Below are 23,859 nucleotides of genomic sequence, written 5' to 3'. Positions count from 1 at the left end.
TGAATGTTTAAAGAATTTCCGCTCTTTCTATTTCACTGTCGTCGCTAACTTCAATAACAGTGTTAAAATAATTGAAAATCTTAAATGAGCATCATCTGATCAAACTTGTTCCTGGTAGACGTTGTATTCCTTTCCCCAAAGTTAAACGTGTAGATTTTAACGTCCAGTGAGGATCCTCAGTCAACAATCTTGCGAAAGAAACGTACTCGGTGTTTTGAAGATCTCCACAAGGAACCAATATCATATAATTGAACTGATTACATTATTGACCAGATATAAAGGATTTATACCGTCCAAAGTTTGACAGTTTATACTTATGTTTATGTTAAAATATGACTTCGAGATCCCCTTTACAATATTTTTGAGTTAAGATTTAGCCTGACCTAAAACTGATGTCCTCTATTTCTATGTAATAACGAGTCATAGTGATATTATTACTCAGAGGCGTACACTATTCCGTACTTTTATCGGTTAGATTCAATATTGATACAGAGACCATTTCATTCATTATGTACGAGCATTTGTAGAATTAATCACAAATTCAATATTATATACTGGAGCTTATAACTATGTAATGGTTTCTTCAGTTGCTTGCAGAGTACCGAACAACCAATCACAACGATATGATCAAGTGAGATTTCATTTCCTAGTTCCGTAATAAAATAGGCTCAAACGGATGCATAAGCACCATTATTCATTTCTCCAGACAGAGGTCAAACGTTAGGATGGAAAGAGAATTTTCTCGCCTTCTTTCAGTCACTGTTCTAGAACATTTTCAGGGATTGTTTTGAATTTGTACCGAACATTTTGTCTTCAGTGAGAGTCGCTTTAGTTAAGTTAGTTAATCGACAAGGACTTTGAATTAATTTCACAGATTTGAATATATCGGGTGTATTGTTATTTTAAATGATTGTTTACGTAAATAAGTTTTCTTGTGAGCGTCATATGTGATCATTCTTGATCAGTAATGATCATTCCTGGCCTAGATCCACTTTGGATGTTCATTAAGACATTCAACAATTAGTTATTTTTATTAGTTCTGACAAAATGTTGGTAAATAATTTAACAGCCAAAGTACTCTGAAAATGATGTAGTCTATTTAACGGGCGATACCCGTTTACGTAGTTAAGGGATATTACAGAATACCCTAGTCTTCTGAAATTTCTTTTTCGTTTTCCATGTAAGAATGACCAATGCATAGATTTGATACCGGAGGATGACATTTGAAGTTAGCATGTCTTCTTCACTAGTTCTGAGGTGTATCATGACTCGAGCAGCAGCGTTTACGTCAGCCTTGTCAGTAGAAGGCATATGGGATTTTAGGTAGCAATAGTTAAGTACATTGTTCATTACTTGCCCAGAACGGCTGCTTGACATCTCTTCAATGCATACATCATGTCTATTTTGTACTTGTTATTCACAGATAATGTTATTATTATCCACGCTTCGGCGCAGTTCATGATTGAAAGTTCCTCATGCTGTAAAAACACCCGATGCAGATTTTCTTGCATTATTGCAACTAGACACGTACACTGTATCATCAGAAGGACTTATTTAAATTTCTTCCTATTCTTATAACGTACAGATTATGCACCGTTCCCGGCTATTTATGCCTTGTATGATATAGTTCTTCCGTCAACCACTATTTTTATTGCTTCGTTCCTTTTATTCCACGCTTCTCGGCAGCATTGATCAAACCATCCATCCTTGTTCATTACAGTGGAAATTTTGGAACTATCTCATCATCTCATCCTCTGAATGCAAAAAAGTATCAATTCTCTTTTGAGTCATTGATTTTGGCCTGCTTTTATTATCTTGTGTTATCCTTCTCTTCTTGATTCTGCATGATTTACCTGTTATCGATATCCTAGGGAGAAATTTTCTTTTTGACCAAGTAGTGGTAAAAATCGTTAAATTGTAACCAGCTCCCCTCCACATTCTATGTCAGGAACACCAGAAGCATCCCTCGTATCAATCAGTACGTGGTCAGACTGTTTCATTTTTACAAGGTGTTTAACGTCACGATTTCTCAGGCAATCTGGTTTCTCTATAGTCCCTCATGAGATATCCAGGTTACTTATCATTATAAGATAAACTTACAACACCAATGATTACATCCCTGTTTACACGTAACATATTACAGATTAGAAAACTGGTATTTGTAATTTCCCGTAAAAGTAAACAATCATAATTTTTTTTCGGAAAATCTACTTAAGAGGAACTGAAAAAGCAGGTGAATTCTTTAAATTTGCATATCTAGTGTATATCTCAACAACTTAACATGTTGCAGACGTGAAAATTGGTATCTGGAATCTCCTTTAAAGTACAGAAACACATATTCTTTGGTTTTCGGAAAAAACAGTAACGGGGGGGGGGGAGGGGTGAAAGAATTGAAAAATTAGTTGGTTTATTAGTATGAGAATGTATATGTACCAAAATCTAAAGATGTTACAAACGTGAAAACTGGCATTTGGAATCTCCTTTAAAAATCTTAAAGGGCAGGGGTGGAGTGAAAAAGGAGTTGAATTACTTTCAAGAGGATACTTCTATCTCAAAAAATAAAGATGTCACAGACATGGAAATTTGTATTAGAAATTTTCTTTCAAAGTAAATAAACACGCAATATTTTATCCTTGAAAAATCCACTTAAGGGGGTGAATTAATGGAAAAATTAGATGAATTCCTTATATGAGGATACTTATATCTCAAAAACTAAAGATGTTGCAGACGTGAAAATTAGTATTTGGAATCTCCTTTAAGGATAACGAAACACGCATTTTTTGGGAGGGGGGAATCAATTTGGCGGGGTGGGGTGAAAAATGAGTAGAACTCTTTTTATGAGGATACATTTATTTCAAAAGCTGAAGAATTTGGAGGCATGCATATTTGTATTTGGAATCTTCTTTCCAAGTAAAGGAACACGTGTTCTTTTGTCTTCGGAAAATGCACTTAATGGGGGGGAATGAGTTGAAAAAATAGTTGAATTCCTTGTATGAGGATACTTATATCTAAAAAACTTAGATGTTAAGGACGTGAAAATTAGTACTTTGATCCCCTTTAAAAATAAAGAAACACGCAATTTCGGGGAAGGGGAATCAACTTAACGGGTACGAAGTGGGGCGGGGTGAAAAGGAGTTGAATTACTTTTATGAGGATTATTATATCTCAAAAACTGAAGATGCTTCAGACGTGAAAATTAGAATTTGGAACCTCCTTTAAAAATAAAGAGACACGCATACGTTTCTTCGAAAAACCTACGTAAGTGGTGGGGGTTGAATATAAGTACATAAAGAGTTGAAATATGTTTATGAGGATCTTAAAAAGTGAAGTTATTACGGAAGTGAAAGTTTGTATTTTGAATTTCCTTTGAAATTAGAGAAAGGCGCAATTTTTTTGTTTTCCGAAAGTCCACTTAAGGGGGGAAAGGGGTGGAAAGAAGTGAAGGGGAAGAAGAAGTTGAATTATTGTTATGAGTATACATTTACCTCAAAAACTGAAGGTGTTACAGACGTACAGACACGAAAACTGGTATTTGGAATAACCCGTAAAAATAATGAACCAAGTACTTTTTTGTTTTCGGAAAATCCAATTAAGGGGCTGAAAAGAATCGGAAGAGCGGGTGAATATTAAAGATGAGTACCGGTATATATACATTATATGTCAAAAACTTAACATGTTAGAGACAAGAAAGTTGGTATTTGGAAAGTCCTTTAAAAATACGGGAACGTGTACCTTAAGTTTTCGGAGAAGGCACTTAACGGGGGGTAGTGAAAATAAGTTGAATTATTTTTTTGAGGATACTTATATCTTAAGAACTGAAGATGTTACAGACGTGAAAACTGGTATTTGTTATCTCCTTTAAAAATAAAGGTACATGATTTTTGTTTTCGGAAACTACACTTAGATGGGGGTAGGGGCGGGGGAAGGACTGATCAAGGGGTTGAATTCTTTTTATGGTGATAATGATGTATATCTCACAAACTGAAGATGTTACAGATGTGGGAATATGTATTTGGAATCTCCTTTAAATATAAAGGAACGTATGTATATTTATTCGACTTGAGAGAAGACTATTTCCCACATGTACAGTTCTACGTCGCATGGTCGTCTTAGCCCCAAAAGGTAATGTCACAAACATGGTTTACAAAAAATTTCTGGGGTAAATAAAACTCAATTTTTGGGTGAGATGTTATACTCCAGGAATTTTCAGATAATGTGTTAGTAGAATCCCGAGGAACGATTACTTTTATCAAATTACGAAATCCACGCGAGCGAAGCCGCGGGTAATTGCTAGTCTATATATATATATAATTGTCCTGACCGACTGACTGATTCATCATCGTCTAGCCGAAACTACTGGACATAGGGAAATGAAATGTTGGGGATACATTCATATTAACATGTAGGTACTCGCTAAGGGTCGATTTTTGGATATTCCGTCGCTAAGGGGGAGAAAACGGGGGTGAATTTTTAAAATGAGGGTATCGACATCTCAAAAACTTTACAGACGTAAAAATTGGTATTTGGAATCATTTTTTAAAATAAAGAAAAACGTATTTTTGTTTTCGGGAAATCCCACTAAGGGGGTGAAAAAATGGGAAAATGAGTTGAACACCTTTTATGACTAGACTTATATCTCATAAACTGAAGATGTTACAGACAGGAAAATTGAAATTTGGAATATCCTTTGAAAATAAACATACATGTATTTTTCTCGTTTTGGATAATCCGATTAATAGGGGGTGGAGAGGAGTGACAAACGGGGAGAATTTTTAAAAAGACTATATCTGCAAATGATTTCAGACACGTAATATAGTACAAATTTTAAAACTGGTATTTGGAATTTCCTGCAAATGTAATGAAACATAAATACTATTTTTGGGAAATCCACCTAAGGGGAACTCATAAAGTGGGTGAATTTTTAAAGTTAGCGTATGTCCAGTACATCTCAAAAACATAACATGTTGCAGACGTGAAAATTGGGTATTCGGAATCTCCTTTAAGAATAAGGAAACACGTATTGTTTGTTTTGGGGATAAAACCATTAACGGGGCGGGGTGTGTGTGAAAGAATTGAAAAAATAATTGAATTATTTTTATGAGAATGTATATATACCAAAAAATCTAAAGATGTTACAAACGTGAAAACTGGTATTTGTATTTAGAATCTCTTGGTAGTGGGGGGGGGGATGAAAACGAGGTGAACACCTTTTACGAGGTATATATATATCTGAAAACTGAAGATGTTACAGTCGTGATAATTGGTATTTGGAACCTCTTTTAAAAATAAAGAAACACGCATTTTCCTCGGTGGGAGAGAAACCAACTTAACAGGCGGGGGTGGAGTAAAAAAGGGGTTGAATTCTTTTCATGAGGATAGGTGTGACAGACATGAAAATTTGTATTTGGAATTTCCTTTCAAAGTAAGGAAACATGTAATCATTTTTTTTGGGGGGGGGAATCCACTTAAGGGGGTGAATTAACTGACAAATTGTCTGAATACTTTGTATGAGGATACTTATATCTCAAAAACTAAAGATGTTACAGACGTGAAAATTAGTATTTGGAATCTCCTTTAAAAATAAAGAAGCACGCATTTGGGGAGGGGAGTAAACTTGGGAGCGGGGGCGGTAAAAGGAGTTTAATTCGTTTTAATGAGGATACATATATCTCAAAAGTGAAGATGTTACAGTCGTGATAATCGGCATATGGAAGCTCCTTTATAAATAAAGATACAAGTTTTTGTTTTCGGGAGATTCACTTAATGGGGAGGGTGAAATGAAGTGAAAAAATTTAACTCTTTTTATGGAGAAACTCATATCTCAAATACTTAAGGTTACACACGTGAAAATGAGTATTTGGAATCATATGTAAATATTTAAAAACACGCATTTTTGCGAGGAGTGGAATCAACTTAACGAGCTGGGGTGAAAATGGAGTTGAACTCTTTGGATGTGGATACTTATATCTCGAAAACTGAAGATGTTAGAGGCATGAACATCTGTATTTGGAATCTTCTTTCAAAGTAAAGAAACACGTGTTCTTTTGTCTTCGGAAAATTCACTTAATGGGAGTGAATGAATGGAAGAATTAGTTGAATTCTTTGTGTGAGGATGCTTATATCACAAAAACTAAAGATGTTAAAGTCTAGTAAATTGGTATTTGGAATCTCCTTTCAAAATAAAGAAACGCGCACGTTTGGGGAAGGGGGAATCAAGTTAAAGTGCAGGAAGGTGGGTGAAATAAGAGTTGAATTACTTTTATAAGTATACTTATATCTCAAAACTGAAGATGTTAGAGACGTAAAAATTAGTATTCGGTATCTCCTTTAAAAATGAAGAAACACGCATTTCCTTTCTTCAGAAAAATCGACGTCAGGGGTGTGGGGTTAAAAATAAGTAAATAAGGAGTTGAAACATATTTATGAGGATACTTTATCTTTAAAACTGAATATGTTACAAACGTGAAAGTTGGTATTTTGAATTTCCTTTCAAAATAGAGAAACACGTATTTTTTGTTTACATAAAGGCCAGTTAAGGCGGGAGTGGGGTGGAAAGAAGTCAAGAAGTATAAGTTGAATTATTCTTATGAGTACACATTTATCTCAAAAAATGAAGGTGTTACAGACGTACAGGCATGAAAAGTGGTATCTAGAATCTCCTTTTTAAAAAATGAAACACGTAGTTTTAGGTTTTCGGAAAATCCAGTTAAGGGGCTGGAAATAATTGGATAAGCGGGAGAATTTTTAAAATGAGTACCGTCATATCTACATTTTATGTCAAAAACTAAACATGTTAGAAAAAAGAAACTTGGTATTTCCAAAGTCCTTTAAAAATAAAGGAACCTGTACCTTTTTGTTTTCTGAGAAGGCACTTAGCACGTTGTGAAGTAAAAGAAGTGAAAATAGTTGAATTATTTTTTATAAAAATACTTATATCTTATTAAATGAAGATGTTACGGACGTGAAAATTGTTGTTTGGAATCTCCTTCCAAAATGAAGAAAAATGTATTTTTGTGTGCGGAAAATACACTTAGATGGGGGTGAGGATGAGGCAAGGTCTGATCAAGGGGTTGAATTCTTTCTGTGGGGATACTTATGTGTATCTCAACAACTGAAGATGTTACAGGTGTGGGAATAGGTACTTGGAATCTCCTTTAAATATAAAGAAACATGCATTTAGTTTTTCGACTTGAGAGAAGACTGTTTATCACATGTACAGTTCCATGTCGCATGGTCGTCTTAGCCCCGAAAGGTAATACCACAAAGATGGTTTACAAAGAATTTCTGGGGTAAATCAAACTGAATTGTTAGGTGAGTTTATATACTTGAGGAATTTTCAGATAATGTCTTAGTACAATGCCGAGAAACGATTACTTTTATCAAATTACGAAATCCACGCGAGCTAATCCGCGGGTAATTGCTAGTAAATAAATAATTAAAACATATAAATTTAGGAAGGCAATTGATTGATGATGAAATGAACAATTTCCCAGGAAGTTCTGTAAATATTTTTAAAACTTTACTTAGAGTAGAAATATTATATGTTACCGTGTTTTGGTGGTAGTTATGCATGAAAGAAGGTGCTGGGTGGTGAAGGGGTCTCAAGCTACTAAAGTGAAATTAATTTTAAAATTTAACAAGGTTATATTTTCTTTTGAAAATTAGGTAACAACAAATAGAACAGGTACTTAGTAGCCGAAACACGATTGACAATTACATTTACATAGGTACCCCATTTGGGGCTTCAAAAGGTCAGAAACATAATTCTTGAGCCATGAGCCCAACCTTACAATGAACACCATACAACAAAGGGGCCGAAAACCCCCAAACATGCCAGAAACACCGGCTTCCAATTACATCCAAAAGCCTCCTTGAGGCAGAAACACAATTTTCAAAAAGGGCAACTTCCCCTTAAAATACAAGCCTATCATAGGCCACTCCGAACTCCACCTTTAAGCCGTCCTCAAAGGACATATACACAGGAGCAAAATACCCAATCTACTGAGGTCTGTTAAATGACAAGAAAGTTAATACATGACCTCTAAAATCACAATTTGAGAGGAGGCGAACTTGCACTCCTAATACACTTTGTCTTTAAGACCTATTTTGGCTCTAAGGCCACTGATGCAAGGGCTAATCCCATACTACAGAGGTGACTTAAGAAACTACTAACTTACATTACTGAAGAATAGGTTGCGAAAAATAAGTTCACCTCAAACAATGTGAGTGGGAGCTCGAGAGGGTTAACACTCTCTATCCCAGTATGTCGCTTTACAAGAGAATAGAAGAAAAGAGAAGTTACATTTTAGGAAAAGGTTACATAGGGGAACGCTTAGAACCTGCCCCGAAAGTTAAACTGCTGAGCTGGCAAAGAAAAAAATTATTAATCGGCCATTACCTTATTGTTGACCGCTGCCGAGGAAAGAGGCGCTTCCCGCCTCCCGCTATGTACTTAATACACTGAAAGATGGAACAGAAGTGGCTCGGAGACCCTAAAATCAGCAGTTTAAATACTCTCGCAGAAAGTTCTAGGCGTTAGGGGAAAGAAAACACCCTCCCACAAAGATTTTATTGGGTAGGACCCCGCAACAGATTCAAGTTGGGGAAAGATACACCAGATTGGTCAGAAATTAATTGAAAAAATTCGTGATTGGATACATTCAAAACAAGGGGAAGAAAGGGGTAAATATTGCCAACTTAAACAATGACAGAAAGAAATTTAACAAAGAACAAACTCCTGAAATTAAATTTTCTCCACCAAAATAGTTCTTTGACTCCGCACTAGGGTGCACTATTGTTGATCTTCAGTAGTGTCCTCTAGAAGAGAAAGTTCACACTTCTTAATACAAGCAAGACAAAAGTACGTCGAAAATGACACAGTTCACAAACTCAAAATTTTCCAGGTAGTGACATCTTCTGAGAAATTTGGAAATTAAGACCGTAGATAAAGTTCAGACTTCCTCCAGAAGAGGAGTTTCAAGTGGCGCAATTTTTAAATAAACGGTGTGGAGGTGTACCGCCCGGTACAGACCTCCCCCCCCAAAAGTTCCTCCACGGGGTAACACAGAAGAACATAAACTTTTGTTTGAAAATAAGTTCCAAGTTTTGATGTTGATATTAAGATAACTTGCAGAAGTATTTGAGAAATTTCTTAATTCGGTTCCAAAATTTTGTTGTTGGAGGTGAAGTGAAGTCTTTAGGTTTATAGAAGTTGAATTTCTGAAGATAAGCTTTTACTACTTAAAAGTGAAGGAAAAATTTGCAATGTCCATCAGATATTGCTGTTGAATTCCCAAATGTAGTTATCTCTTATAGTAACTGTCCATGTAGTTGATGTTGATGAAGTTGGATGGCCGGACCGGCCGTTGCAGCTTGCGTCCAAAAGGAGGCCGCTCGGACCCCTCAAGTACCCTGAGATACCGCTCGCCCGCAATATGAGGGGAGCAGAGGTGTCGAAGCACGCCGCGCCCGCGGTGAACATATACAGGCTGCGGGCAAGTAGCAGGTCGTGCGCCGCACTTCAGCCTTGGCCGGGAGGAGAGCTCCGGCTCGCCGTGCACATGTCGTCCTCGCTGGAGAGGAGGGGGCCCATCCCCCTCCCCAGTTGCTGCACGGCGCTGCGCGGCTGCGGGGGCACTGAAACATTAAGGCTAGGCGGCAGAATTGTGTTGGACCATCGTCTTTTTGAAGGCACAGGCATTATGGAGAGGTTGAGGGGCCAGCGGCGTGTAGATATCCGTGGCATTTAATCTTATGAAGCCATAGTGTAAGGTGGAGCAGGAGACGGGAGCGTGGTAATGGCCGTGGCAAGGACAGGATGGCAGTTTAACGGATCGGGGCGGGTTTTACAAAAGGCTTACATCTAAAACCAAAATATTATAGAAGGGGCAGAATGCCATAAAAGTGAAACTCAAAAAAAATATAACCTTCATATCCTTTCAAAATAATATGAAGCAAGTTAACACAAAATTACACCGGTTTCACCTGGGACAGGTGAACCCTAAATATCCTCTCGGTGGCTGGATTACTTAACAATAAGGTAACCGGCGTAAGAAAATCGAGAATGATACAAGGCCCATGAAATCTGGGGGCAAGCTTGCCCGCGGGAACAAAATTTTTGACCATAACCTGGTCACCTACCTTCAAAGGGGTGGGTCTCCGTCCACGATCATACCTTTCCCTAACCTTTTCATGAGACACTTTAAGATTGGCTTTAGCCTTCTTCCAAAGATCTTTAATGTTGTCCGGATCTATTATCTCGGGTAGAATGTCATTCAGAGACCAGAGGTTAGAGAGCGGCGAGTTGGGAACAAACTTGAACATTAAAGAAGCTGGAGTGAACTTGTGAGATTCATGAACCGCTGAATTCAAAGCAAAAGCTATCCAATGCAGGGACGTGTCCCACCTGGAAGGATCTTCATGATGATAGGCAATGAGTGCGGACCTGAGATTACGGTTAACCCGTTCAGCCAGAGATGGTTGAGGGTAATAAGCAGAAGTAGTTACATGAGAGATGGATAAGTCAAAACAGAATTTACGAAATAAATTAGATGTAAAAGCCTTAGCATTATCGGAAACTATGTATTGACAAGGACCAAAAGTAGCAAAGATAGTATTAAGACAAGAAATGGTGGACTGAGCGGTAGCCAGCTTAGTCGGAAATAACCAGGAAAATCTAGTAAAACCATCTACACATACAAAGATGAACTTGTTGGCATTCCCCTTTGACTGGGGGAAGGGTCCCACATAATCAATATACAGGCGCTCCATGGGGCGCGACGCTTGATGAGAAGACAAAAGACCTACCTTAGTGGACATGGTCGGTTTACTAAGCAAACAGGATTTACATGCCTTTACTAATTCACGGATTTCACCGTCCATACCCTTCCAGATGAACATTTCACGAATCTTTTCACGAGTTTTAAAGATACCAAGATGCCCTCCTAATGGGGTCTCATGATAATACTTGAAGATCATAGGTACAAGAACCGCTGGAACAACAACTTTCATCATCTTATCATGCCTCGAAGGGCAACATAGAACTCCATTCCTCAGAACATAAGGGACAACATGTTCCCCAGAAGAAAGGGTTTCCATTATCGGAGCCAGAGTCGGATCTTCACGTTGGTATTTCTTGATATCCCTAAACAGCATGGGAACATCTGTTAGGATGGCATTAACCTCAGATAGCATGGACTCGGGAGGTGATGGACTGTCGACCTGTTCATGCTTCTCAACGTCGTCTGAAAACATACGGCTGAGTCCATCAGCGACAACATTTTCGGTACCTCGGATATGCCTGACATTGAATTGGAAGGCAGAAATACGGATGGCCCAACGGGCTATACGACCAGTACGACGCGGCCTACCTAAGACCCAGCTTAATGCTTTATTATCTGTCTCCAGGTCGAATTTGACATGTTCCAGATAGAGACGGAACTTTTCTAAGGCAAATAAGACTGCCAACCCTTCGAGCTCATAGATGGAATACTTGGCTTCTTGAGCCGATAGAGTCCTAGATGCATAGGCGATGGGTCGCCTCCCTAGTTCAGTCTCTTGAAGAAGGACTGCCGCTACCGCCGACGACGACGCGTCCGTTTGGACGATGAATTTCTTTGAGAAATCAGGCATGGCAAGGACAGGGGCATTACAGAGAGCTAATTTCAGATCTTCAAAAGCGGCTTGTTGAGAAGGTCCCCACTCGAATTTGATGCCTTTCCTACGAAGAAGGTTCAATGGCGCCGCTCTATTAGCAAAGTTAGGAATGAACTTTCTGAAGAAATTCACCATACCAATGAACCTGGCGATACCTTTAATCTCCTTGGGAGGTTTAAAATCACGGATGGCCTGTGTTCTAGAATGATCGACTGCTACACCATCAGGTGACACAATATGCCCTAGGAATGACATAGAGGGCTTAGCAAAAGCGACCTTGGACAACTTGACAGTTAACCCAGCCTTACGAAGGCGATTCAGAACTTCTCGCAGATGATCTAGTTCTTCGAAGGTCTCCGAAAACACGACGACAACATCCAAGTAGTGATATAAGTACTCAAATTTGATGTCGGAGAAGACCCTATCTAGTAGCCTAGTGAGCACAGCTGCCCCCGTGGGGAGCCCGAAAGGCACGCGGTTGTATTCGTATAAATTCCAGTCCGTGGCAAACGCTGTAAGGTGTTTAGACTCTTCAGCAAGGGGAATTTGATTATAGGCCTGATTCAAGTCCAAGATAGTAAAGAACTTGGCCTTACGAAACCATGAAAAGCAAGAATGAAGGTCGGGAAGGGGCACAGATTGTAACACCACCTTCCGATTGAGAGCCCTGTAGTCAATTACAGGCCTGAAGCCCCCTTGGGGTTTCGGGACTAGAAAAATAGGCGAAGAATACGCTGACTTAGAGGGCCTAATAATACCATCCTTCAACATCTGATCGATGATTTCTTTCAGAGCCTTCATTTTAGGTGGAGATAGCCTATACGGTGGAAAACGGACAGGAATCGAATCCGTGACCTCAATTTTGTATTCGATCAGGTCAGTAACGCCAAGAGTATCAGAGAATACCTCGGGAAACGACTGACACAGTTTGCGAATACTATCAGCCTGCTCCTCAGGTAGATGTCTAAGGTCTAACAACATCTCATCCTGGGTAGGCGAAATAGAAGAACATGACACAGAATTACACTTTAATAGTGGAATTTTACAACTAGAAGCAAATTTGAATGTGCACGACCTAGACTGGAGATCGAGCACAAGACCAGTGTGAGAAATAAAGTCAGCTCCCAATATAATGGGGCAAGACAATTGCTTGGCCACAAACAATTTAATTTTCCATGTAAATTTAAAAATACGAATTTTGACCAGTAAGGAACCTAGAATTTCTAATGGAGATGTATTAGCAGAAACACATTTCACAGGAGAAGAGTCATAGACAGGTAGGTTACAAACAGACTTCAATTTCGAGTACCATTCAGCCGAAATAATGGAACAAACACTGCCTGAATCTAATAGAGCTGTTATAGGTTCGTTATTTACCTCAATCTTAAGGAAAGGAACAGGTGCGGGGGTATCCGCCGCAATCTTAAGACACTCTTTGGGGCATTCAAAGGACAGATTAGCAGATTGAACGTTCCCAGAATTTTCGATCTGCTTACCAGGGGCTGAGCCTCGGGAAGATGAATTAGTTGACTCAGCCGAAGCCACTAGTCACTTTTGATTGTTGTTGGAAGTTACCCCAGAAGTTGAGCAGGAGGGGGTGCTATTCGAATTGGGACAATTCTTGGCGATATGTGAGAAAGCCCCACATTTAAAACAGCCTTGTGATGAACCAGCTCCATTATTTGCCCTACTAGACTTGATCAGAGGACACTTATTGCGCAGGTGGTCAGGCGCCCCGCACGCATAACAGTTACGGGGATTGACTGGTCGGCGAGGTGGAGGCCGAGTGTTACTAAAGGAAGGCGGGGGTTCTTTCGCGACACGCAAAGAATCGGCGTATCTAACTCCTTCCGCCGAGACGGCCAACGCTTCAAGTTCCGAGAAGGTTTGCGGGCACGCCGCGAAACACAAATATGACCTATAGGGAGGTGAAATTCCCTCTACAATAGCCTGCACAATCTGATCTTCAGGAAAATGAAGGGCAAACACCCTAGTATAAAACTTAATGTCCTGTATGAAATCAGCCAAGTTTTCATCCAAGCGCTGTACCCGATAATAGTATTTCTGAATCAGAGATGACCTCGCGCGGGCAGGAATGAAATTTGCAAGCAAGTGTGCGTGAAAATCTTCAATAGATGACTGTTCAGCAATAGCTCTTACTATTTTATCTGAGAGAACACCAATAGCATAAGGATAGATTATTTGTAAAATTTGACAAGGGGAAAGAGAAAACACAAGGGCGTGATCCTGAAATTCAACTAAAAATCTTAAAAATGAAATAACTTCACTGGTGGTGTTGACAGAAAACTTAGAGATACCTCTTAGCAACATTGCCAATGAATGAGGCAAGCTGCTAAACCCGGGTGACATAGTAGGTAGAGGTTTCAGGGGCAAAGAAGTTAATTCAGCACGGATGTTACTCAACGATGCACGGCGTTCAGACTCGTTGTCCAATGGGGCAGAAATAGTTTGAGCAGTGGGGGTTTTCCTATTTACTTCTCCCTTAGGAGACTCTTCCTCACTACCTACATTCACTATGGTGGGTTGATCAGATTTGGGAGGAATTTCCCCAGTTAACAATTGAGTGACTTTACTAGACAATTCAGAAATAGTTTCAAGGAGCGTATTAGCTTCCTTCCTCTGAACGTCATTCACCTTTAGAGACAACAGATCATTAACTCTATTTGAAAAATGATATAGCCTGCCTTGCACACGCTTAATTTGATTAGGAGACGGATCATTTTCATCAAAAAACTAACGACCGATGCTAGCCCAGTAATGTTCTCGACGATCGTGGAAAGAGAGTCATCAATTTCTTTCTCTCCCAAATTGGGGATGGAAATGGGCAAATCAAGGAAGTCTCTAAGCTTGTTAGTGTCGATAGCAACCGTGCCTCCAGATTGCACGTTTCTAATAGTTAATTCGTAGATCAACTCCTCTTTGCGCAAGTAGTTAAGGAGGAGAACATCGCTAGGGCCGGGCATGATAACAGAAAATTTTTGAAAAACCTCAATAAAAAATTTCCAGCAACTGAGAAAATGGTTAGAGTTCGGATCAAAACAGAGCTTAGCCGTCAAAAGGGGCTAAATTGAGACCCATTCAACCACGCTCTGCTACCACTTGTTACCGTGTTTTGGTGGTAGTTATGCATGAAAGAAGGTGCTGGGTGGTGAAGGGGTCTCAAGCTATTAAAGTGAAATTAATTTTAAAATTTAACAAGGTTATATTTTCTTTTGAAAATTAGATAACAACAAATAGAACAGGTACTTAGTAGCCGAAACACGATTGACAATTACATTTACATAGGTACCCCATTTGGGGCTTCAAAAGGTCAGAAACATAATTCTTGAGCCATGAGCCCAACCTTACAATGAACACCATACAACAAAGGGGCCGAAAACCCCCAAACATGCCAGAAACACCGGCTTCCAATTACATCCAAAAGCCTCCTTGAGGCAGAAACACAATTTTCAAAAAGGGCAACTTCCCCTTAAAATACAAGCCTATCATAGGCCACTCCGAACTCCACCTTTAAGCCGTCCTCAAAGGACATATACACAGGAGCAAAATACCCAATCTACTGAGGTCTGTTAAATGACAAGAAAGTTAATACATGACCTCTAAAATCACAATTTGGGAGGAGGCGAACTTGCACTCCTAATACACTTTGTCTTTAAGACCTATTTTGGCTCTAAGGCCACTGATGCAAGGGCTAATCCCATACTACAGAGGTGACTTAAGAAACTACTAACTTACATTACTGAAGAATAGGTTGCGAAAAATTAGTTCACCTCAAACAATGTGAGTGGGAGCTCGAGAGGGTTAACACTCTCTATCCCAGTATGTCGCTTTACAAGAGAATAGAAGAAAAGAGAAGTTACATTTTAGGAAAAGATTACATAGGGGAACGCTTAGAACCTGCCCCGAAAGTTAAACTGCTGAGCTGGCAAAGAAAAAAATTATTAATCGGCCATTACCTTATTGTTGACCGCTGCCGAGGAAAGAGGCGCTTCCCGCCTCCCGCTATGTACTTAATACACTGAAAGATGGAACAGAAGTGGCTCGGAGACCCTAAAATCAGCAGTTTAAATACTCTCGCAGAAAGTTCTAGGCGTTAGGGGAAAGAAAACACCCTCCCACAAAGATTTTATTGGGTAGGACCCCGCAACAGATTCAAGTTGGGGAAAGATACACCAGATTGGTCAGAAATTAATTGAAAAAATTCGTGATTGGATACATTCAAAATAAGGGGAAGAAAGGGGTAAATATTGCCAACTTAAACAATGACAGAAAGAAATTTAACAAAGAACAAACTCCTGAAATTAAATTTTCTCCACCAAAATAGTTCTTTGACTCCGCACTAGGGTGCACTATTGTTGATCTTCAGTAGTGTCCTCTAGAAGAGAAAGTTCACACTTCTTAATACAAGCAAGACAAAAGTACGTCGAAAATGACACAGTTCACAAACTCAAAATTTTCCAGGTAGTGACATCTTCTGAGAAATTTGGAAATTAAGACCGTAGATAAAGTTCAGACTTCCTCCAGAAGAGGAGTTTCAACTGGCGCAATTTTTAAATAAACGGTGTGGAGGTGTACCGCCCGGTACATTATATTTTTCAAAGATGAAAAATGAAAAAACGATGTGATTACAATTTACATGGATAGAATTTTTCAATGATTCCAACATTCTATTTTCTATTGTACACAATTATTAATATTTTAACATCATCAAAGATCTTTGATGAAATGATGAAAGATAATTAATCAATTTTAAATGAATATAGTCATTCTTTTCAAAAATACTTCACACTTTTCTTTAATTTGATACATTTTTAATAAATGAATGAGATGAAACGCTGTAGGTATTATATCTATATGTTAGTGTAAGCATTATAGTCCTATAGTCATCTTTAGTTTAAGATTTGCGGAACTTTTTTTATAAGAAATGTTAGGTTATACAGTGGAGACTCCATCGGCATTATCGATAAAGGAAATTGCCGTATGGCATAACATCATATGCAATCTCTACGAATCCACGACAACAAGACAAAGTTTGATTGGAAATGAAACATAATTGAGCTAGCCTGGAATTCTTCGCGACCTCCCTAGATGGAGGAACGGCGCACTTTTCTTATACAAAGTTTAAATTTTTCTGGAACTGGAAGGTACTCATGAATTTATTTTAAGTACACGCTTGAAAGTCCATTAGAAGTGTATCAAGAGAAACGTTTATGAATTTGTAGGAATCTAGAAAGCGAATGCTAGTATCGCCTACACGTTGACTGAATGAAATGAAGCGCTCGTGATTTTGTGCAATTACAGTGAACTTTGTGCAATTTAATCGTGCAAACTCTCGAACAAGGAAGTGCCTGTCATAGCCTGACACGTTATGAAAACAGCAAGGAATAAATTTAGCAACACGATATAAAATGTTGCATGAATGTTGTGCGGGTCCAGGATATTTTCCAGTAAAGTGGCAGTGATCAGTAACCTTATTCTCTGGGAATGCAAGAGGCTGTTTATTGATGTGACATTCATGTGTTTCATCATGCATAATCGTATCATCCAATGGCATTTGAGATGGAACTGGATGTGATATAAGAAAATGAGCATGATTTGCTAACTCTTGTAATTCATTTAACAGGCCTTCAGTAAAGTTTTCTCTTCGATACAACTTAAAACATGGCTATGACGAATCATATGAACAAACAATTTTGTATGCTACAGAAAACGGTGTATGCTTCGGTATATAATCAGTATATGGTTGGGATAAGTCTGGTTGGCAACGATGCAAAAAACAATAAACGGAACCGGTTCCTGACGACAATAATTCTCAAATTTCCTTTTCGGCATTTTCACTATTTGGAAGAACATACTACTTGCTAATTGCTTTACGTCTCATCAACACAGATAGATCTTATGGCGACGATGGGGCAGGAAAGGCCGAGGAATAGGAAGGAAGTGGCCGTGGCCTTAAGTAACGGAAACCACGGAAAACCATCTTCAGGGCTGCCGACAGTGGATGCGAGCTCACAGCTGCGCGCTTGTAACCGCACGGCCAACTCTTCCGTTATTTGTAAGAACAAGTTTTACGGCCGGGTGTGTTCTACAATCAACTAAGTGTGCAGCTAACATGCTTTGTGTTGAAATGTATTGCAAGCATCTGTCACACATAAACTTCTTTTCTGTGTGCGATGAAAGTTGCCGGCTTAACAAACGTGAATGTTTTGTTATAAAACAGTAGTGTCTTGTGTTTTCACCGCAAACATACAAAAGATGAACATGGTGTTGTTTTGGAGAAGAAGCTGCATAAAGTGGTACAAAAATACTCTCTCCGTTTACAACGTACGCAGAAAATGAAAAATTAGGACTGTCTTTCTCAAATTTGGAAGTGTTTGTTAAGTCCATTGTAAAAGTAACACCGTCAAAATTTAAAGTATGTTGAAACTCAACAAACATATCTTTATACCGAGAATTTCTTTAAGGATTATATGTTGCTGGTTTTAATGCCATTGCGATACATTATAGAAAGCAATAGTCACCTTTATTCTGAATACCAATAACAGCTTTTTTATCTGCAATGACTTTCGGAAGTGCGATATATTGTCTACCTGAATTTAACAGATCTAATTTACAGCCATTAATCTGAAGATGAGAAATAATTGGTTATGTTTTATTGCTCGCACCCTCTTCAAACTTTTGAAATTTTGCTAGAAATTCGTTTACAATGTGTTCACGAAACCATTCTGAAATATTTCCAGATCATAACATTTTTGGCATTTACGGTGATATTTAAAAGGTTTCATGAAATTCATCATTATCTTTAAAAAATATAAATGAACATGCATGTGGGGCATTTAGCTTAAGCGCAGAATGCGTAGTTAGCAAAGATGATACTTTTTCTTCAAATATTTTATAGCGTGATATTTACAACGAATTTGGATCTAAAGTATTCAATGAATTTCCTTATAATACCACATATTATACGTGATGAAAACATATATTAATAGTTCCCAATTACATGACGTGACATTAGAGAATAATAAATTTAATTAATATCCAATTCATGCTATGTGTACGTTAATTAAATGTCAACAAAACTAAGAATACATGTGTTCTTTTCTAGTCCATGATATTACAAGGCAATTGTTCGTTTATTTATATTTTGTAATTCCAAATCTTTTAACGCATTAAATCTATTAGGTGAAATACATTAAGACCTTCACAGGTATACAATAATCTGGCTGCAAATCTTGTAGTTAATCCTTGAAGTGAAATAACTCTAAATTGTTCATTAACAGGAAGATCGGTTAGTCTTCTTAAAGATGTCCCTATAATCTGTCCCAGATTTTTTATACTCTCCATTTTTCTAAAATCAAATACTAATACTAGACAATTTTTTATAAGTATCGCATAATTGAATAATATAAACATAAAACATCACTTTAAAACTTAAATTATTTACGCATTGAAGGTGGATACAGAAAAGCAGTGCCCAGTCCAGTCTGCGGTCGTTGAACGTAGATACAGCAATGCACCCGACTTCTTTCTGCGATGTGGATCAGTAAACGTTTTATACGTAGTTTTTCACTCTGATATTATGCGTCTTCTTTTACAAATCAAGATAATATCTAAAAGGGAAACAAAAATTAAAACTTTAAAATAATTATATTTGATATATTTTGAAAATCAACTTACTTTTTCAAATTCATATTGAAAATCAAGCCGCAGTATTTTTCCTAATAAGAGGATAACAGTCACCGATAATGATGGCAATAATAATGATGATTTTCTAAAAAGGAAAATGATAGTAAATATATAATTCCTTTTACTTTTTAATTATAAGTATATATTCTTTACAAAAAGTACCTACGTGTGCTTACCTTTAGTTGAACTTGTCGCGAAAGATGCTCCGATAAAAGTAAGAGAGGGGAGAACAATGATTGTCCGCTTATATATATGCACGTATCGATCAAAGTTCATTATCCGTCCGCATTTTTTATAAAACGAGATGCACATTGGTTCGTGGTCTGCCTCCACATTTTACACACACATCCAGATATATTTGTTCACTGCTGTTAACGAATAAGCAATAGTTATAATTATTCAATTTTACAATAAAATAAAAAAATGCACTGATAAACACAGCTAAAAGGAGCAAGTGTCTACGCGTAACTGTTCTAGGAAAATTATCTTCCGGGCTGGCGACTAGCATTTGCCTGGTATGAAAATGTGAAACCATCGAAAACCATTTTCAGTCGCTGAAAGATAAGTACATCGGTTTGTGACCACCTCCACGTTTACACACACGCGCACAGATATTTATTCATTGCTGACAAGGAATAACAAATTTTAATTATTCAATTTCACTATAATATAAAATTTAACTGATAAAACACACCAAACTGAGTGAGTAACTAAGCAGTGACGACACTGCGCACAAGTACTGTTCAACTCCTGTCTTTTTTTCACCCGATACGGCATGGATAGGGGTAGCCAGTAAATATGGTATCCCACGACATCAATAATCTATACTTTTATTATTTTTTGGTAGTGGCTTTTTTGACACACCGTCACAGATAGATCATATAATGACGATAAGATAGGAGATAAAAGAAGAGTCGGTGTTCTTAATTAAGGTACAGCCCCAGCATTTGCATGGAGGAGACTACAGAAAACTATTCTTTAGGGCTGCCGACAGTAGGATACGAACCTACTATCTCGCGGATGCAAGCTTAGCGCCCCTAACAGTTGTACTTCCCCTTAAAACAATAATCACTACTACATAATGCAAGCTCACAACTGGGGCGATCTAACAGCACAGATACTCTCTCTCGGTATCGTTATTATTATACATGCCTCTGTGGATCAGTAGTAGAGTGTCAGTCTCCGGATCCCAAGGTAGTGGGTTCAAAACTCGGCAGAGGCAGTCGGTTGTTTGAATTGATTCCCCGCTAGCTCAGTGATTTTTTACAAGCGACCGTGTCGGGTTCGATTCCCGGCGAGGTCATGGGCTTTTTACAAGCGACCGCGTTCTTAATTAAGGTATAGCCCCAGCCATTGCATGGAGTAAACTAGAGAAAACTATTCTTTATAGCTGCTGACAGTAGGATACACACCGATCTCGTGCATGCAAGCTTAGCGCCCCTAACAGTTGTACTTCCCCTTAAAACAATAATCACTACTTCCGAATACAAGCTCACCACTGGGGCGATCTAACAGCACGGCTACTCTCTGTCGGTATTATTATTATTATTATTATTATTATTATTATTATTATTATACATGCCTGTGTGGATCAGTAGTAGAGTGTCAGCCTCCGGATCCTAAGATAGCGGGTTCAAAACTCGGCAGAGGCAGTCGGATTTTTAATTGATTTCCGGCTAGGTCAGTGATATTTTTACAAGCGACCGTGTCGGGTTCGATTCCCGGTGAGTTCAGAGACGTTTTTCAAGCGACCGCGTTCTTAATTAAGGTATAGCCCCAGCCATTGCATGGAATAAACTATTCTTTATGGCTGTTGACAGTAGGGTAAAAACTTTCTATCTCCAGGATGCAGGTTTTGGCGTCCCTAACCACACGGCCTACTCGCCCGGGTCGGTTTAGTTCCTTCTATATACTGCGTCTTTTTCAATTTCCCTAGGGGATCTTAACTTTCGACGGTGAGTTAGCGACTACTGAGACCTTGGTTGAGGCCTCGAATTTCCTCTTAAAACAATAATCACCACCACCGAATACAAGCTTACAACTGGGCGACCCTATAAGCAGAGCTACTCTCTCTCTCTCGGTATTATTATTATTATTATTATTATTATTATTATTATTATTATTATTATTATTATTATTATTATTATTATTATTATCATACCTTCCTCTGTGGATCAGTAGTAGAGTGTTAGCCTCCGAATTCCAAGATAGTGAGTTCAAACTCGGCAGAGGCATTCGGATTTTTTGAAGGGCGGAAAAACTTCTTTCCACACGATGTCGGCATATAAAAGATCTCTAGTAACACATCTGATGTTCACGAGACAGATTTATTAAAACTCAGCCAGAGAGGTTCAGTTTTCTCTGCTATCCAGTACCCGTAGAGTAAAACAGGGCGTCAAAATCGAAAAGCAGGCAGTCAGATGGTGTAAAATTAAAAAAGGCATGCACTGCGGCAGCTGCGGCTATATGATTATAATTATTATTTATTTATTAATTTCGAATTTCTGCAACTAGATAGGTCTTATGGCGACGATAGGACAGGAAAGTCCTAGGAGTGGGAAGGAAGCGACCTTGTCCATAACTAAGGTATAGCCCCAGCATTTCCCAGTGTGAAACCACAGAAAACTATCTTCAGTGGCTGACGACAGTGGGATTCGAACCCGCCATCTTCCGGATTCAAGCTCATACCTACGTGCCCCTAACCACATAGCCAACTCGCCCTCCCTAGAGTAAAACGGGACGTTAAATCGACAAGCAGGTAGCCATATGGTGTGAAATTAAAAATGGCTGCACGCAGTAGCTGCGGCTATAGGATTATTTATTTATTTATGTATTTATTTATTTATTTATTTATTTATTTATTTATTTATTTATTTATTTCTACTTTCCTCAACTAGTCAGGTCTTATGACGACGATGGGGACATCAATTGCAAGTGCACTAGTCAGTTCAATATAGTCTTGGACACCTCTAACTAATCCTACATCCTGTCGACCTTATCAATGGTATGTATGTGTCAGCATTGCACGCTTTCTATGAGATGCACTGTATGCCTTCGCCCTGTACACACTACGAAATGGACAAGTATATATCTGTGTATGATAATAATAATTTCAGTATTATATTTGTGTAACGTAGATTATCCATTTGTCGCTCTCAGATGCCCTATAGTTGCAGGTAAAAATCTCTAACCTTGTTAGGAATCGAACCTCGAGATAGCAGTGGGTATCTGCCTACACCTCCGCAAGTAAAGTAACTAGAGGGGGATTTGAACAACTACCGAAGGTAGTTTTCTGTGGTTTTACACCAGGCAAATGTGCGGTTAGGAGCGTGTGGCTGTAAGCTGGCATTCGGGAGATAGTAGGTTCGAATTCCACTATCGCCAGCGGCTGAAGATATCACAACTATCAATACATAGCGTACTTCTAAAATAATAATCATAATAACAATAATAACGACAACAATAATAATAATAATAATAATAATAATAATAATAATAATAATAATAATAATAATAATAATAATAATAATAATAATAATAATAAGTTATTATATTCGTTAGGTCTAAAACGTCCTTTAATTTTAAATAGTGTGTGTGTGGCTAACAGCTCCGAAGGGGTCTTAGCCTACTAAGCGACCTCTGCTCGGCCTCGAAGGCCTGCAGATTACGTGGTAACGTGTGGTCAGCATGATAAACCCTTAGGGCTGTTATTCTCTATACCGAGGCCGGTATCTTAGAGTTAGAAAGTTCTTTAATTGTAATCATGTAGGCTGAGTAGTCCTCATCCAGGAGATAGTGGGTTTGAATCCCACAGCCGTTAGCCGCTGAAGATAGATTTCCGTAGCTTCCTTCAGGCAAATGCTAGGGGCTGTGCCTTAATTAATGAAATGGGCACCGGTTAAGAGGCATGCAATATTAATAATAATAATAATAATAATAATAATAATAATAATAATAATAATAACAGTATTATATTTGTGAGGTCTAGAATGACTTAATTTTCGTAGCAACGGGCGAGTTAGCCGTGCGGTTAGGAGGCTTACGGCTGTAAGCTTCTATTCAGAGGATAGTAGGTTCGAATCCTACCGTCAGCAGCGCAAAAATATAGTTTTCCGTAGTTTCCTCTAGGCAAATGCTGGGGCTGTAGCTTAATTAAGGGCATACCCGTAGTGCACACCGACAGAGATCGGCCTTATAGCGACGTTCTTGGTTTTTCTAGACCTTAAAGTCATATAGTTCCTCAATTGTAAGCACGTACACTAAGTAGACCTCGAACCAGCCATTAGGTAAAAATTCCTGATTTCACGGGGAATCAAACCCGGGAACTCAGGGTAAGAGGGGAGCCGTTGAAGATATCGAAACCATGAATAGATAGGGTTACTTCGAAATAATAATAATAATAATTATTATTATTATTATTATTATTATTATTATTTTTGCCGTGCTGCGGGTTCCAAATCCACTGTTGTCAGCCCTGGAGTGAGTTTTCCGTGGTTT

This window comes from Anabrus simplex, chromosome 2, assembly GCF_040414725.1.
Source record: "Anabrus simplex isolate iqAnaSimp1 chromosome 2, ASM4041472v1, whole genome shotgun sequence".
Classification (NCBI taxonomy): domain Eukaryota; kingdom Metazoa; phylum Arthropoda; class Insecta; order Orthoptera; family Tettigoniidae; genus Anabrus; species Anabrus simplex.
This window is presented reverse-complemented; position numbering follows the sequence as displayed.